Genomic DNA, 16698 nt, shown 5'->3' with positions numbered 1-16698 from the left:
AATACATTCCTTCCCCCATTAATTTTAAACCACATTAAATTATATCCTGTATGATCATATTCCTTTTGGAATATAACTCCATGATAGCAAGAAACTTGGTCTTATTTGTTGCTTTATTTCCAGCATTTTGAACAATGCCTAGTGTGTATGTGTTCAATAGATGCTTGTTGCACAAGTGAATAAATGATTGAATGAATTGGTATGTTAAATTCTTATATACTATGTATAGGTAAATATTTGTATAGACTTGTGATAAGGAAAGACTTTCCAAGTAGAACCTCAAAGCAGGTATTAATAAGAAATTCAACACCCATTTGTGATTTAAAAAAAAACTCTCGACTATGTGGGTGTAGAGGGAACATACCTCAAGATAAGAAAAGCCATATATGACAAGCCTACAGAAATATCATAGTCAACAGTGAAAAGCTGAAAGCCTTTCCTCAAAGATAAGGGAAAAGACAAGGTGTCCACTCTTGCCACTTTTATTCAACATGGTATTGCAAGTCCTAGCTATGGCAATCGGAGCTTCCACCACCAGGTGGCGCTAGTGGTAAAGAATCCGCCTGCCAATGCAGGAAATGCAAGAGAGGTGGATATGATCCCAAGGCAGGGAAGATCACCTGGAGTAGGAAATGGCAACCCGCTCCAGTATTCTTGCCTGGAACATCCCATGGACAGAAGACCCTGGCAGGCTACAGTCCATGGAGTTGCAATGAGTCGGATGCGACTGAGTGCACGCGCGCGCACACACACCCACACACACACACAAACACACACACACAGATACAGCAATCAGATAAAGAAAAGACATAAAAGGAATCCAAACTGGAAAGGAAGAAGTAAAACTGTCACTGTTTACCAATTATATGATACTATATATATAAATGGACTTCCCTGGTGGGTCACACGGTAAAGCATCTGTCTACAATGCTGGAGACCCAGGTTTGAGCCCTAGGTTGGGAAGATCCCCTGGAGAAGAAAATGGCAATCCACTCCAGTACTATCGCCTGGAAAATCCCATGGACAGAGGAGCCTGGTAGGCAAATACAGAAAATGCTAAAGACATCACCAAAAAACTACTAAAACTAATAAATGAATTCAGTAACTTGCAGGACAAAAGATTAATATATAGAAATCTGTTGACTTGTATACACTATCAGTTGACTCATTGGAAAAGACTCTGATGCTGGGAGGGATTGGGGGCAGGAGGAGAAGGGGACGACAGAGGATGAGATGGCTGGATGGCATCACTGACTCGATAGACGTGAGTTTGAGTGAACTCTGGGAGTTGGTGATGGACAGGGAGGCCTGGCGTGCTGCAGTTCATGGGGTTGCAAAGAGTCGGACACAACTGAGCAACTGAACTGAACTGATCAGAAAGAAAACCCCATTTTTGTAAGGGATCATTTGTAAATGATCCATTTGCAATTGTATCAAAAAGAATAAAACACCCAGGACTAAATCTAATCAATCTTTTACAAGAGGTGAAAGACTTATACTCATTAAACTATGACATTAATGAAAGAAATTGAAGACCACACAAACAAATGAAAAGATATGCCATCCTCATATATTGGAAGAATTAATGCTGCTAAAATAAGATTCATTGTAATCCCTATCAAGCACCAATGGCATTTTTCACAGAACTAAGACAAATAATTCTAAAATTTTACAGAAACACAAAGACCTTGAATAGCCAAAATAACTGTGAGAAAAATGAACAAAACTGGAGATATTATGCTCCCCAATTTCAAACTATACTACAAAGCTGCTGTAATCAAAACAGTATGATGCTGGCAAAAAAACAAACATATTATTAATAGAATCAAGAATCAAGAGCTAGAAATAAATCGACACGTATGTGGTCAGTTAATGTGGAAGGAAGGCAAGTACATACAATGGGTAAAGACAACGTCTTCAATAAATGGTGAACAGTTAGATGCAAATAATCAAACTGGACTACTTTCTCATATCACATACAAAAATAAACTCAAAATGAGTTAAAGACTTAAATGTAAGACCTGAAACCATAAAACTCCTAGAAGAAACATAGGCAGTATGTTCTTTGAGTTGAGTCTTTCCAATACTTTTATGGGTATGTCTCATCAGGCAAGGGAAACAAAGTCAAAAATGAACAAACGCGACCACATCAAGCTAAAGCTTTTTCTCAGCAAAGGAAACTGTCAACAGAACAAAAGGCAACCTATTGAATGGGAGAAGATCTTTGCAAACAATACATCTGATACTAGGTTAATATCCAAAATATACAAAAAACTCATACTACTCAACATCAAAAAAAAAAAAAAAATTAAAAAGTGGGCTGAAGACCTGAATAGACATTTTTCAAAGAAGACATATAGATAGTCAAGAGACACATGAGGAGATGCTCAGTATCACTAATATCAGGGAAATGCAAACCAGAGCTGCAAGATACCAATTTACAGAATATTTATTATAAAAAAGATAATAACAAGTATTGGTGAGGATGTGAATCAAAGGGAATTACTGATCACTGTTGGTGTGAATGCAAATAGGTACAGATACATGGAACACAGTATTTAGGTTCCTCAAAAAACTAAAAATAGAACTACCATCAGATCAGATCAGATCAGTCGCTCAGTCGTGTCCAACTGCCTGCGACCCCATGAATCGCAGCACGCCAGGCCTCCCTGTCCATCACCAACTCCCGGAGTTCACTCAGACTCACGTCCATCGAGTCAGTGACACCATCCAGCCATCTCATCCTCTGTCGTCCCCTTCTCCTCCTGCCCCCAATCCCTCCCAGCATCAGAGTCTTTTCCAATGAGTCAACTCTTCGTATGAGGTGGCCAAAGTACTGGAGTTTCAGCTTTAGCATCATTCCTTCCAAAGAAATCCCAGGGCTGATCTCCTTCAGAATGGACTGGTTGGATCTCCTTGCAGTCCAAGGGACTCTCAAGAGTCTTCTCCAACACCACAGTTCAAAAGCACCAATTCTTCGGCGCTAAGCCTTCTTCACAGTCCAACTCTCACATCCATACATGACCACAGGAAAAACCATAGCCTTGATTAGACGGACCTTTGTTGGCAAAGTAATGTCTCTGCTTTTCAATATGCTATCTAGGTTGGTCATAACTTTCCTTCCAAGGAGTAAGAGTCTTTTAATTTCATGGCTGCAGTCACCATCTGCAGTGATTTTGGAGCCCAGAAAAATAAAGTCTGACACTGTTTCCACAGTTTCCCCATCTATTTCCCATGAAGTGGTGGGACCGGATGCCATGATCTTCGTTTTCTGAATGTTGAGCTTTAAGCCAACTTTTTCACTCTCCACTTTCACTTTCATCAAGAGGCTTTTTAGTTCCTCTTCACTTTCTGCCATTAGGGTGGTGTCATCTGCATATCTGAAGTTATTGATATTTCTCCCGGCAATCTTGATTCCAGTTTGTGTTTCTTCCAGCCCAGCATTTCTCATGATGTACTCTGCATATAAGTTAAATAAACATGGTGATAATATACAGCCTTGACGAACTCCTTTTCCTATTTGGAACCAGTCTGTTGTTCCATGTCCAGTTCTAACTGTTGCTTCCTGACCTGCATACAAATTTCTCAAGAGGCAGATCAGGTGGTCTGGTATTCCCATCTCTTTCAGAATTGTCCACAGTTTATTGTGATCCACACAGTCAAAGGCTTTGGCATAGTCAATAAAGCAGAAATAGATGTTTTTCTGGAACTCTCTTGCTTTTTCTATGATCCAGCGGATGTTGGCAATGGGATGCTGCAATTTCACTTCTGGGTGTTTTTGTGAAGGAAAGGAAAGCATTATGTATATGTACCCCTATTTTCAGTGTAGCATTATTTATGATAGTCAGGACATGGGTGCAGCCTAAGTGTCTATGAAAGGATGAATGGATAAAGAAGATGTGGCATGCATAGTAAATGAAATGCTGCTGCTGCTGCTAAGTCGCTTCAGTCGTGTCCGACTCCATGCAACCCCACAGACGGAAGCCCACCAGGCTTCCCGGTCCCTGGGATTCTCCAGGCAAGAACACTGGAGTGGGTTGCCATTTCCTTCTCCAATGTATGAAAGTGAAGAGTGAAAGTGAAGTCACTCAGTCGTGTCCGACTTAGCGACCCCATGGACTGCAGCCTACCAGGCTCCTCTGTCCATGGGATTTTCCAGGCAAGAGTACTGGAGTGGGGTGCCATTGCCTTCTCCAATGGAATGCTACTCAGCTGTGAAAGAAGAATGAAGTCTTGCCATTTGTGATAACATGCATAGACCTAGAGAATATTAGGCTAAGTGAAATAAGTCAGAGAAACACAAATACCATGTGATTTCACTTATATGTGAAGTCTAAAAAACAAAGCAAACAAAACAGAAACAGATTCATTGATACAGAAAGCAAAAAGGTAGAGTCTGAGGGAGATAAGTGAAATAGATGAGAGAGATTAAGAGGTACATACAGACTTTCAATTACAAAATAAATAAGTCACAGGGATGTAATGTATAACATAGGGAATATAATCATCATCAAAAACTTAATATAGGGCATATAGTAAATAATATTTAATAACAATACAGCGATAGGTGGTAACTAGATTTTTTATGGTGATCATTTTACGGTGTTTTAAAATATCAAGTCATTATGTTGCATGCCTGAGATATATTGTAAGTCATTATAATACTTCAGTTTTAAAAAATTAATAGAAAGGATTAATAGCTTGTATGATTAAAAGAAAAAATCATAAGTAAATCCAAAGGACAAACTGGGGAAGATCTTTTAAAAATAGTATAAAGAATTAACCTTTTTGATATGAGAAGTGACTAAAGGCATGATTCAGTTCAGTTCAGTCACTCAGTTGTGTCCGACTCTCTGCGACCCCATGAACAGCAGCACTCCAGGCCTCCTTGTCCATCACCAATTCCTGGAGCTTACCCAAACTCATGTCCATTGAGTCAGTGATGCGATCCAACCATCTTATCCTCTGTCGTCCCCTTCTCTTCCTGCCTTCAATCTTTCCCAGAATCAGGGTCTTTGCAAATGAGTCAGCTCTTCGCATCAGGTGGCCAAAGTATTGGAGTTTCAGCTTCAGCATCAGTCCTACCAATGAACACCCAGGACTGATCTCCTTCAGAATGGACTGGTTGGATCTCCTTGCAGTCCAAGGGGACTCTCAAGAGTCTTCTCCAACACTACAGTTCAAAAGCATCAATTCTTCGGCACTCAGCTTTCTTTATAGTCCAACTCTCACATTCATACATGACTACTGGAAAAACCATAGCCTTGACTAGACAGACCTTTGTTGACAAAGGAATGTCTCTGCTTTTTAATATCCTAAAGCCATTCAAAAAAGAAGAAATACAGTAGTTAATAAACATCATCTTTTAAAAATTTGCTAACATTCAAAGACTATATATTAAAAACTATATGAAAAAAATTTAACCTACCATAACAAAAGTAAAATAGAGCAGAAGTATTGGAATATTCCTGCAGTTTTGAAGATATGGGAAAATACACACATTCTTGCACCTAGTAATTCTGTCTGTTAAGAATTTATCCTAAAGGTGTTATGGATAAAATATTAAATATGTATGTACAACAATGTTTATCACATTTTTATTTAAAATGGGGGTTAAAAGAAGAAAATGTCTAAAAATTCAATCATGTGGACTAGGTGAAATAAATCAGGGTTTCCTAGGTGACTCAGTGATAAAGAATCTTCCTGCCAATGCAGGAGACCCCAGTTCAATCTCTGGGGCAGGAAGATTCCTTAGAGGAGGATATGACAACCCACTGCAGTATTCTTGCCTGGGAAATCCCATGGACAGCGGAGGCTAGTGGACTACAGTCCATGGGGTCACAAAGAGATGGACACAACTTAGTAACTGAGCATGCACAGGTGAAATAATTTATGGTATATCTATACTGTAAAACTGGAGAAGGAAATGTCAACCCACTCCAGTGTTCTTGCCTGCAGAATCCCAGGGACGGGGGAGCCTGTTAGGCTGCAGTCCATGGGGTCGCTGAGGGTCGGACATGACTGAGTGACTTCACTTTCACTTTTCACTTTCATGCATTGGAGAAGGAAATGGCAACCCACTCCAGTGTTCTTGCCTGGAGAATCCCAGGGACGGGGGAGCCCGGTGGGCTGCCGTCTATGGGGTCACACAGAGTCGGACATGACTGAAGTGACTCAGCAGCAGCAGCAGCAGCATACTGTAAAACAATAGGCAGTAATTAAAATTTTCATCTGTTCAATTGGGATGGTTTACAAAATATTGTGAGACAAAATCAGGTCAGAATGTATAGAGTATAATTCATTTCTTAAAAATAATTTTACATATTATGTGTTGAAGAAAATAAGGATAATTAAACACTAAATGTAAGAATTCGTTTTCTGTGCATGATAAAAGATAACTAATTTTTACTTTATTTCTGTACTAGATTAATAGTTGGAAAGTCATGTTTCCTTTTGATAAACAGGTAAGAATGCTAAGTGATGATCGCATCAATATTTGTTACATTGTCATATAGATTCTTAAAGAGTTAAAATAAATTTATTAAAATCCAAGCCAATGAATTTAATTCCTAAAACTTTAAGTTTAAAATTAGCACATTATATATTCAAGCTTAGTCTTATATGAATTATATTTTTAAGTAACTACATCCAAATGTATGGATGTGAGAGTTGGACTGTGAAGAAAGCTGAGCACCGAAGAATTGATGCTTTTGAACTGTGGTGTTGGAGAAGACTCTTGAGAGTCCCTTGGACTGCAAGGAGATCCAACCAGTCCATTCTGAAGGAGATCAGCCCTGGGGTTTCTTTGGAAGGAATGATACTAAAGCTGAAACTCCAGTACTTTGGCCACCTCATGCGAAGAGTTGACTCATTGGAAAAGACTCTGATGTTGGGAGGGATTGGGGGCAGGAGGAGAAGGGGACGACAGAGAATGAGATGGCTGGATGGCATCACTGACTCGATGGACGTGAGTCTGAGTGAACTCCGGGAGTTGGTGATGGACAGGGAGGCCTGGCGTGCTGCGATTCATGGGGTCCCAAAGAGTTGGACACGACTGAGCGACTGAACTGAACTAAACTGAACTGAACATCCAAATTTATGACACTTTATACTAGTGTTATTTAAAATAGAACATGTCTTCCAGTGACTAGTACAGAAGTGGAACACAAAGTGCTGGGAAAATATTATTGGAAAGAATATAATATAGCCACTAGTCAGAAAAGGAAGGATTTATCTGTCCCCTGTGCACCAAAGTAGCAAAAAAAAAAAAAAAAAAAAAAAAAAAAAAGGCCTTAGTTCTTATTAAAGAGGGAAAAGATAGAACCATGATCAGGTGTTTTTGAGAGAGTCATTTGTGAGAATACATGTGTCAATTTGGAAGAAAAGAAAGAATTCTAGAGATATATGGCAAGTATGGTGCTAGCTTCTCAACATGTGCTGTTTAATATTCACAGGAATCCTAAGAAGCAAGTATTCTTGTGTCTCCTTTGCCAGAGGAAATTGACGTGCCATTCCCAAAGATCTGAAAAAGATTTTGTGTAGAACAGGCAACTGCAGACAACAAGCACGCCCTGTTAATTCTGATGCTGGGTTTTCCTGGATCAGTACAGATCCTGGTTTTTCCTGCACAGCACATGTTCAGGTGCGCTTTCTCTGGCACTCACATTTTCTTATATAGAAAAAGCCTTGATTGGATGTGAGTAGCAACTCATACACAACTCATTTCTTTTGCTTAGCTTTTATTTTTGATCTAGCTATTCTTGTGTTTCTATTCTATCATGAAACTATAGCCATTTCCATGTTCATGGTTTGGAAAAATGACTATAAAATCTAAGTTTGCATTTGTTCAGTGTGGTTTCAGTGTACATGCACATATATATAGTAAGCACTAAAGAAAAAAAACCTAATGTTTATTGAGGTGCCTTACATATATTGGTTTAATCTCCATGTTATAATTATCATGATTCCAAGAAGTCAAGAGAGGTTAAATAATTAAAGGTCACTCAGCTTATATGTGGACATCCCCAATGGTTTGTGGTGAAGAGTCCGCTCTCAATGCAGGAGACACAAGTTCCGTCCCTGGGTCTGGAAAAACCCCTGGAGGAGGAAATGGCAACACACTCCAGTATTCTTGCCTGAAAAATCCCATGGACAGAGGTGCCTGGCAAGCTAGTCCAAATAGTCACAAAAAGTCAGAAATGGCTACGAGACTGAGCACAACACACACAGCTTACGTGTGATGGAGCAAGGTGAAATCAGTCTGTCTGCCTCCAAAATTCATCTGCTTTCCCCTACAACTTGAGATTTCATTGTGCATTGCTATGTAGAGAATGACTTCTGAATTTTGTGTCCCCTGCTGTTCACTGTGTGTAACCTATCTCTGGAAAGAAAAGGAAATACTTGTCCTACATATTTATTTCACAAACAATAGAATACTATAGCTTAAAAATGCTTTTTACTTTATTATATCAAACTTTATTAATTTTATTTCATTTTATCTTAACAGTACATGTTGCTATATTGTTCAGTCGCTAATTTGTATCTGACCCTTTGAGACCCCATGAACTGCAGCATGCCAGGCTTCACTGTCCTTCACTATTGCCCAGTCTGCTCAAATTCATGTCCATTGAGTAGGTGATACCATCTAACCATCTCATCCTCCATCACCTCCTTCTCCTTTTGCCATCAATCTTTTCCAGCATTAAGATCTTTTCCGATGAGTTGACTTCACATCAGGTGGGCAACATATTGGAGCTTCAACTTCAACATCGGTCCTTCGAATGAAATAGTCAGGGTTGATTGCCTTTAGGATTGACTTGTTTGTTTTCCTTGCAGTTCAAGGGACTCTCAAGATTCTTCTCTAGCACCGTAATTCAAAAGCACTCAGTCTTCTTTATGGTCCAACTCTCAGGTCTGTTCAGAACTACTGAAAAAACATAGCTTTGAGTACATGGACCTATGTTGGTGAAGTGATATCTCTGCTTTTTAATACGCTGTCTAGGTTTGTCAGAGCTTTCCTTCCGAAGAGCAAGCATCTTTTAATTTCATGGCTGCAGTCACTGTCCGCAGGGATTTTGGAGCCCAAGAAAATAAAGTCTGTCACTGTTTCCATTGTTTCCCCATCTATTTGCCAAGAAGTGATGGGACCAGATGCCATGATCTTAGTTTTTTAAATGTTGAGTTTTAAGCCAGTTTTTTCACTCTCCTCTTTCACCCTCATCAAGAGATTCTTTAGCTCCTCTTCGCTTTCTGCCATTAGGGTGTATCATCTGCATATCTGAGGCTGTTAATATTTCTCCTGGCAATCTTAATTCCAGCTTGTGATTCATCCAGCCTGGCATTTCACATGGTGTACTATGCATGTAAGTTAAATAAGCAAGATGACAACATACAGTGTTATTGTATTCTTTCTTAGTGTTGAACCAGTCAGTTGTTCCATGTCCAGTTCTAACTGTTGCTTCTTGACCTGTATACAGGTCTCTTAGGAGACAGGTAAAGTGGTCTGGTACTCCCATTTCTTTAAGAATTTTCCACAGTTGTTTTGGTCCACACAAAGGCTTTAGCATAGTCAATGAAGCAGAAGTAAATATTTTTCTGGAACTCCTTTGCTTTCTCCATGATCCAATAATGTTGGCAATTTGATCTCTGGTTCCTCTGCCTCTTCAACACCCAGCTTGCACACCTGATGTTCTTAGTTCATGTACTGCTGAAGTATAACTTGAAGGATTTTAAGCATAACCTTGCTAGCATGTGAAATGAGTGCAGTTATATGGTAGTTTGAACTTTCTTCAGCTTGTCCTTCTTTGGGATTGGAATGAAAACACTTTTTCCAGTCCTGTAGCCACTGCTGAGTTTTCCATATTTGCTAACAGATTGAGTGCAGCACTTTAACAGCATCATCTTTTAAGATTTGACAAAGCTCAGCTGGAATTCCATCAACCTCCCCTAGCTTTATTCATAGTAATGCTTCCTAAGGCCCACTTGACTTCATACTCTAGGATGTCTGGCTCTAGGTGAGTTATCACACCATTGTGATTATCCTGGTCATTAAGACCTTTTTGGTATTAAGACCATTAAGACCTTCTGTATGTTCTTGCCACCTTTTCTTAATCTCTTCTGCTTCTGTTAGCTCCTTATTATTTCTATCCCATATCATGCCCATCCTTGTATGAAATGTTCCCTTAATAGCTCCAATTTTCTTGAGATCTCTAGTCTTTACTATTCTATTGTTTTCCTCTATTTCTTTCCATTGTTCATTTAAGAAAATCTTATCTCTCCTTGCTGTTCTCTGGGGCTCTGCATTCAATTTTATACGTATTTCTCTTTCTCCATTGCCTTTCTTTCTCAGCTTTCCTCAGCTATTTGTAAAGCCTCCTCAGACAACCACTTTACTTTCTTGCACTTCTTTTTCTTAGGGATGGTTTTAGTCACTACCTCCTGTAAAATGTTACAAACTGTCCACAGTTCTTCAGGTACTCTGTCTACCAGATCTAATTCTCTGAATGTATTTACCACCTCCATTATATAATCATAAGAGATTTGATTTAGATCGTACCTAAATGGCCTAGTGGTTTTTCCTACTTTCTTCAATTTAAGCCTGAATATTCCAATAAGCAGTTGATGATCTGAGCCGCAGTTAGCTAACTCCAAGTCTTTTTTTTGCTGACTATACAGAGCTTCTCCATCTTTGGTTGCAAAGAGCCTAATCAGTCTGTTTTTAGTACTGACCATCTGGTGATGTCCATGTGTAGTTTTCTCCTGGGTTGTTGGAGAAAGGTGTTTGTTATGTCCAGTGTATTCTTTTAACAAAACTCTGTTAGCCTTTGCCCTGATTCATTTTGTATTCCAAAACCACACTTGTGAGCTACTCCAGGTTTCTCATGATTTCCTACTTTTGCATTCCCATCTCCTATGATGAAAAAGACATCTTTTTTTAGTGTTAGTTCTAGAAGGTGTTGTAGGTCTGCATAGAACTAGTCAACTTCACCTTCTTAAACCTTAGAGGTTGGGGCATAGACTTGGAATACTGTGATATTGAATAGTTTGCCTTGGAAACAAACTAAGATCATCCTGTCATTTTTGAGGTTGCAGCCAAGAACTGCATTTCTTTTAACTCTTTTGTTGTCTATGAGCCTACTCCATTTCTTCTAAGGGATTCTTGCCCACAGCAGTAAATGTAGTGGTCATCTGAATTAAATTCACCCATTCCCATCCAGTTTAGTTTACTGATTCCTAAGATGTTGATGTTCAGTCTTGCCATCTCCTGCTTGACCATGTCCAATTTACCTTAGTTCATGAACCTAACATTCCGGTTGTTATGCAATATTGTTCTTTACAGCATAATCCTACTAATTTTTCTGTGATTTTGTTAATTATAAAAAATAAAATAAATACATATAGTAAAAACCAATATTACAGGAATATTAAATATATGGAAATTGACATACAATGTTTTTATAGTTGTTTTATTCTTTAAAAAATATTTATTTGGCTCTGTTAAGTCTTAGCTGCAGCACTTGGGATCTTTAGTTGCAGGCTGCTAACTTAGTTGTGGTATACAAATACTTAGTTGTGGCATGTGGGAATACATTTCCCTGACCAGGAATCGAACCCAGGCCCCTTGCATTGGGAAAATGGAATGTTAGCCTCTGGACCACCAGGGAAGTCCCTGCAATGATTTTTTATTAAAATAATTTCTTTTTCTTGTAATGGCAGTTTATTTAAATGATTGTTAAATAGCAGCAAATGCTTTAAAAAAAAGTTAATTTTTATATTTATTTTACATGCTGTTTCAAATTTAAATAAATACTATGATTCTTTATGTTTGATAAATGTATCTACATTTGACCTTAAGTTGGAATACCATGTGAAAAACAGAAAAAAAAAAAGCCTATTAAATTTTCAGATAAGGCTAAAGATCTGAGTATAGTTTGTAATTTAACAAGTAAGAGTCTTTGATCTATCACAGAGACAGTCTTCAGTTTTTTAAGTGTAACTAAATCTCATTGTTGGCTCAGATGGTAAAGCATCTGCCTACAATGCAGGAGACCTGGGTTTGATCCCTGGTCAGGAAGGTCCTTTGGAGAAGGAAATGGCAACCCACTCCAGTATTCTCGCCTGGAAAATCCCATGGACAGAGGAGCCTGATGGGCTACAGTCTGCGGGGTCGCAAAGAGTCAGATACAACTGAGCGACTTCACCTTAAATCTCATTTAAGGTAGTTTACAAAATAGGAAGTGATCACAGATTTTGCTCTGTCTTTTTAAATGTCTTATGCTTATGTGTAATGTCTGGATATAGAACTACTATAAATTCCCAGTATTCAAATAATTTCTGAAAAACCTTGCTACAGTGTCTGATATTCTACACCAAATATACCATTGGCTTCAAGTGTTTGGTATTTAAATAATCTTGAAGAAAATGCATTAAATTTTTATTAGTAATTAAGCCTTTATCAAGAGTAAGCTCAGGAGATTTGTAGAGAATTCCTCAGGTTATGCAATGCCTTATTGTTTTCTGGCCTCTTTCTACACATCTGCTATATGATTCCTTTCTTTAAAAGTTTCTCTCTGCCTACTGTCTGCAATCCACAGGTCTTCTTTTACTCCCACATAATGCAGACTTCAGTACCAATGTGAATGGCTTCTCTAGTACTCTGGTCTAGACTCAGTTCTTTGATTCCCTCAAGTTCAATGACCTTTATCTGCATTACATGTCTGCTTTTTACCGCTGTAGCTGCACCATGGGTGCCCATACTTAGAACTACTCCATCTCCAAACTAATAGATAGGCTCTGTCTGATCGTATGTGTCCTCTGTCCTTACAAAATTTGCTCTTTGTACTGCCATTCCTAAATATCACCTTTAACACTTCTAATTTCTTGATTATTCCAGTCTGTCATCTATATTTATCAATGAATCCCATAACCACAAAGATAAATGCCACTACATATTTTTGATCTTTACCTTCAATTACTCTCCAACATTGCTTACCTGTCTTCAGTTCTCTCTGCAAATTTCCTACATTTACCATTTGAAAACTTTAGTCCTAAGGCCCCTTACCACACTTTGCACAGCAGACCCCCTTCCTCTTACAGTGGTTTTTCATCTAATCTTCCTTTTGTTCCTTCCCTCCACCTACCCTCTAGATTCATCCCATTCCTCTTCAGGGGACTCACAATATTTTTTCATTATTTCTGAGATCTGTCTGGCTGCCTAAATCAACAACTAGCCTCACCATTTTCATTTTTCTTTCTCACACCCTCTACAATCCATTAGCTCTCCCTGTTCTCTAAAGTGTGTGCACTTTTCTTCATGGCTTCTCCCCTATCTTAATTGTGGCTCTCATCAACATGGCATGTAAAAGTCTATTTGAACTGGTCACTCTGCTTCTGTTTTTGTCTTGCCTGCTGCCTGTACCTCTCCTCAGTCCATTTTCCACATTAGTCACTTAGGTGATAATTTTCCATATACACATAAGATCTTATCATACCCTACCTAAAGGCCTTCAGCATCTCTCCACATCGTTAGAGATAAAAGGCTCTTCCCTTCCTCTGCCTAATATTGAACCACTACCCTAGCAGTGTCTCGTATTTTGTGTTTCTGCAGTACTGAATTACTGATATTTTTTGGTATTTCAATTCTATATGCTTCTGGACATGTCTTTCTGCCTGCAAGGACTATCCCTAACTTGGTAAACTCCTTTTTATCCAGAAAATCCTGCTAAGGCATTACCCGCCCTGTAAACCCTTCCATGATACTTTCCTTCCTTCCACCCACAAGCAGAATTCTTTCCTCATACTACTTGTATTCCATGTAAATGCTTCTGCTACATATACTACCTATACTTATTGATTTATACTCTTAGACTGTTGTTCTCTTCTTACTGCTAAACTTTGTTTCTCTCTCACCTCAGGACATTAATAGCTACACTTACTTTCCCCTAAATACCTTCTTCCTGTCCTACAGCAGCATCAACTTCTAGCTTAGATGATTCCTTTTCAAAGAGGCATTCTATCTCCAGTTGTACCATTCTAGTCAAGTTTTCTTTGCTTGCCTTTACACAGTCTCCTTTGGAGGTTACTGGCCTTTTGAGTCCCCTTTCTAAATACTTTTTTCTGGAATGGATATGTTTCTTAATCAGCATCCTTTCCTAATGTTCTAATTTATCTGTAACATGTATGTATATGTTATTTACATATGGGGATATATTTTCTCTGTGTGTACATAAAAAAACTCAACTTATCCTTTTATGTTGGCACGTTCCTTCATGTTTACAAGTTCCAGTCTGAATTCATCATTTCCCTCCCCAAAAATGTTCTACCTTTTGAGTTCCCTATCTTATGTCATCTTGTTATCTTATTCACTTGTTCACCCAACTCAGAAACCCCTATAGGTTCTCTTCTTCTTCACTCAATCCTTCTGTCCAATCTGTCACAAAACTGTTGATTTCACTTCAGCAACATCTCTCAGATCTATCCTTTATACTTCATTATTTATCTCAGATATCATTATTTCTATTGGAGTTGAGAAATGGAGTATTTCCTGCCATAACAGTAAACAAAGATTAAGCCATGAGGAAAGTCCAATGATATCACAGTCATCAGCAATTCTGGCCTTCCACATGTAAATTCCTGAGCCCTAATGGTACACAAGAAGACTAATACCTATGATCTGGCAGTCATCAGGCTGTAGCCACGCCCTACGGTGAGCTCAGAGGAAGTCAGGATGTGAAAAACACAGGATACTGGCCCCAGATAGCTGAGATGCATATGAAAGGAATGATTTCAGTGATCCCAGACCCTTGCATCTTACTATACATAGAAAAGCACTAAATTCCTTAACTTGGGATATCTGGTTTTCTTTAATTCACAAAAATATTTCTGATATTCAGACCACCTGCTTTTGGTTGCAAAGTTCTATATAACTTGACTCCTCCCCAACCCCAACTTCACAGAGCAGTTCTCTCAGGGCAACTTGAGATGCTGTCTCCTGGGCTGAAGTCCTAAAAAGTCCCACCAAATAAAACATAACTCTCAACTTTTAGATTGTGAATATTTTTTAAGCTGACAGAGTTATTGCAAACACTCCTGAGGAAGACTTCTGTGGCCTAATATGTCAACCACAAGTTGGCATTTGTCATGAGTGCTTGCCACCTACTTCTACAGGGATTAAATCATGTGCTGCTGCAGCTGACCTTCAACACCTTCTGAAGAAATTCAGGGTGGAAAGCAGAAATGAGGCACTCTATGCTCCAGAAAACTGGCAGAACAGATCTTAAGACAGAAATTCTCAGGAGTTGACCTTATGAGCTCAATATATTTCCCCACATTTAGAAAAGTACTAATATCCTTCATGGTGACAATTGTTTTTCGTGACTAGCAGAAGCTTCATGAGACCAGCAGGAACTTTCTATACAAAAATATGAGCTTGATTGCATACACTCCCTTTACCAATATCACATATAGACTCATCTTTTCTCCCTCCCTCTTTAGATCAGTTTCTCAGAGCTATCTGAGGTGCTGCTGACTCTTGGACTGTAGTTCTCATATTGCCCCAAATAAAACTTCACTCGCAACTCTTGTGTTATGCATTTTTCCTCAACAAATATTGCTATACCTTACACTCCTTCCTCCCAAATCTTCCCTTCATTGTGCTGTAAGAATGACCTTTCCCGAGTATTCAAAAAAGTAAGCTATGAAAGATTCAAACAGAAAACTTGTTTTCTTTCCCCACTGCTGTTTCCCCCAACTCCAACTACTGCTTACTAGGCAAGGTTTCTTTTCCCTTTGAACCATCTCTTCTCGCCTTCCTCCCCCAGCCGCAACAAACCAAGCATAAGCTGCTTAGAAAACAGCTGACATTCCAAGCCTAAGAGTCAATTCAGGCATTCCTTGCACTATGCTCCCAACTTTAATCTATTCCAACACGTGGCACACACGGCCTATGGCCCACCAGATTGTGAGCTGGGTAATGACAGGAATTTTCCTATTCACCCGTGTTCTGCCTCCACGTCCCCTAGTAGAGTAAAAGGACCAAAAGGGGGACTCTAAAACAACGGTGAAAAATATGAGTGAAGAGAATAAAGGTGATTAAAAAGAGGATTCGGATTCAGATGAAGTCGCTTCAACCAGTTTTGTTCAAGATGGCGGTCTGTGTGAGCTGTGTACGCCTGTCTGAAGTTAACCATGTCCCTTACTCCCTGACCGCTCTAATCTCAGCACTGCTTAGACTCAGGGCAGGGGCAGTGCGGGCAGCACCCACGGGACCTACCGGCCGCTCTGACGCGGAAGAGGCGCAGTCGTCAGCGCGCCCGAGGCCTGGCTCACAGAGGCGGCCTGGCTCACAGAAGCGGCCTGGAGCCCCCGCCCGGCCCCCCGAGCCGGCGGCTTGCCTCGCCCCCGCCCCGTCTCAGGCAGGTCGGACCTCCGGCTGGGGTCGTGAAGGCTGTTCATGCGGGCACGCCCCGTCCAGGGAGAGCCCGTCAGCACCTCAGAGAGGCCTCCCGCGGCCTCCTCGTCACCAGGAGCGACCTCCAAAGTGGGCAGCTTCGGCCCCTCGCGCCCCGTACGTCCAGGAAAACGCGCGCAGCCAGTTTAACGGTTCAGTTCCCGCCCGACTGCGGCAGCGCGGTAGGTCGGGCGCCCGAGGCTCCGCCCCGCGCGCGCCCCGCGCCCCGCGCCCGCCCCGCGCCTCTGGGA

Source organism: Bubalus bubalis, chromosome 15, assembly GCF_019923935.1.
Source record: "Bubalus bubalis isolate 160015118507 breed Murrah chromosome 15, NDDB_SH_1, whole genome shotgun sequence".
NCBI lineage: Eukaryota > Metazoa > Chordata > Mammalia > Artiodactyla > Bovidae > Bubalus > Bubalus bubalis.
The sequence above is the reverse complement of the archived record's forward strand: the minus strand, read 5'-3'. Positions refer to the sequence as shown.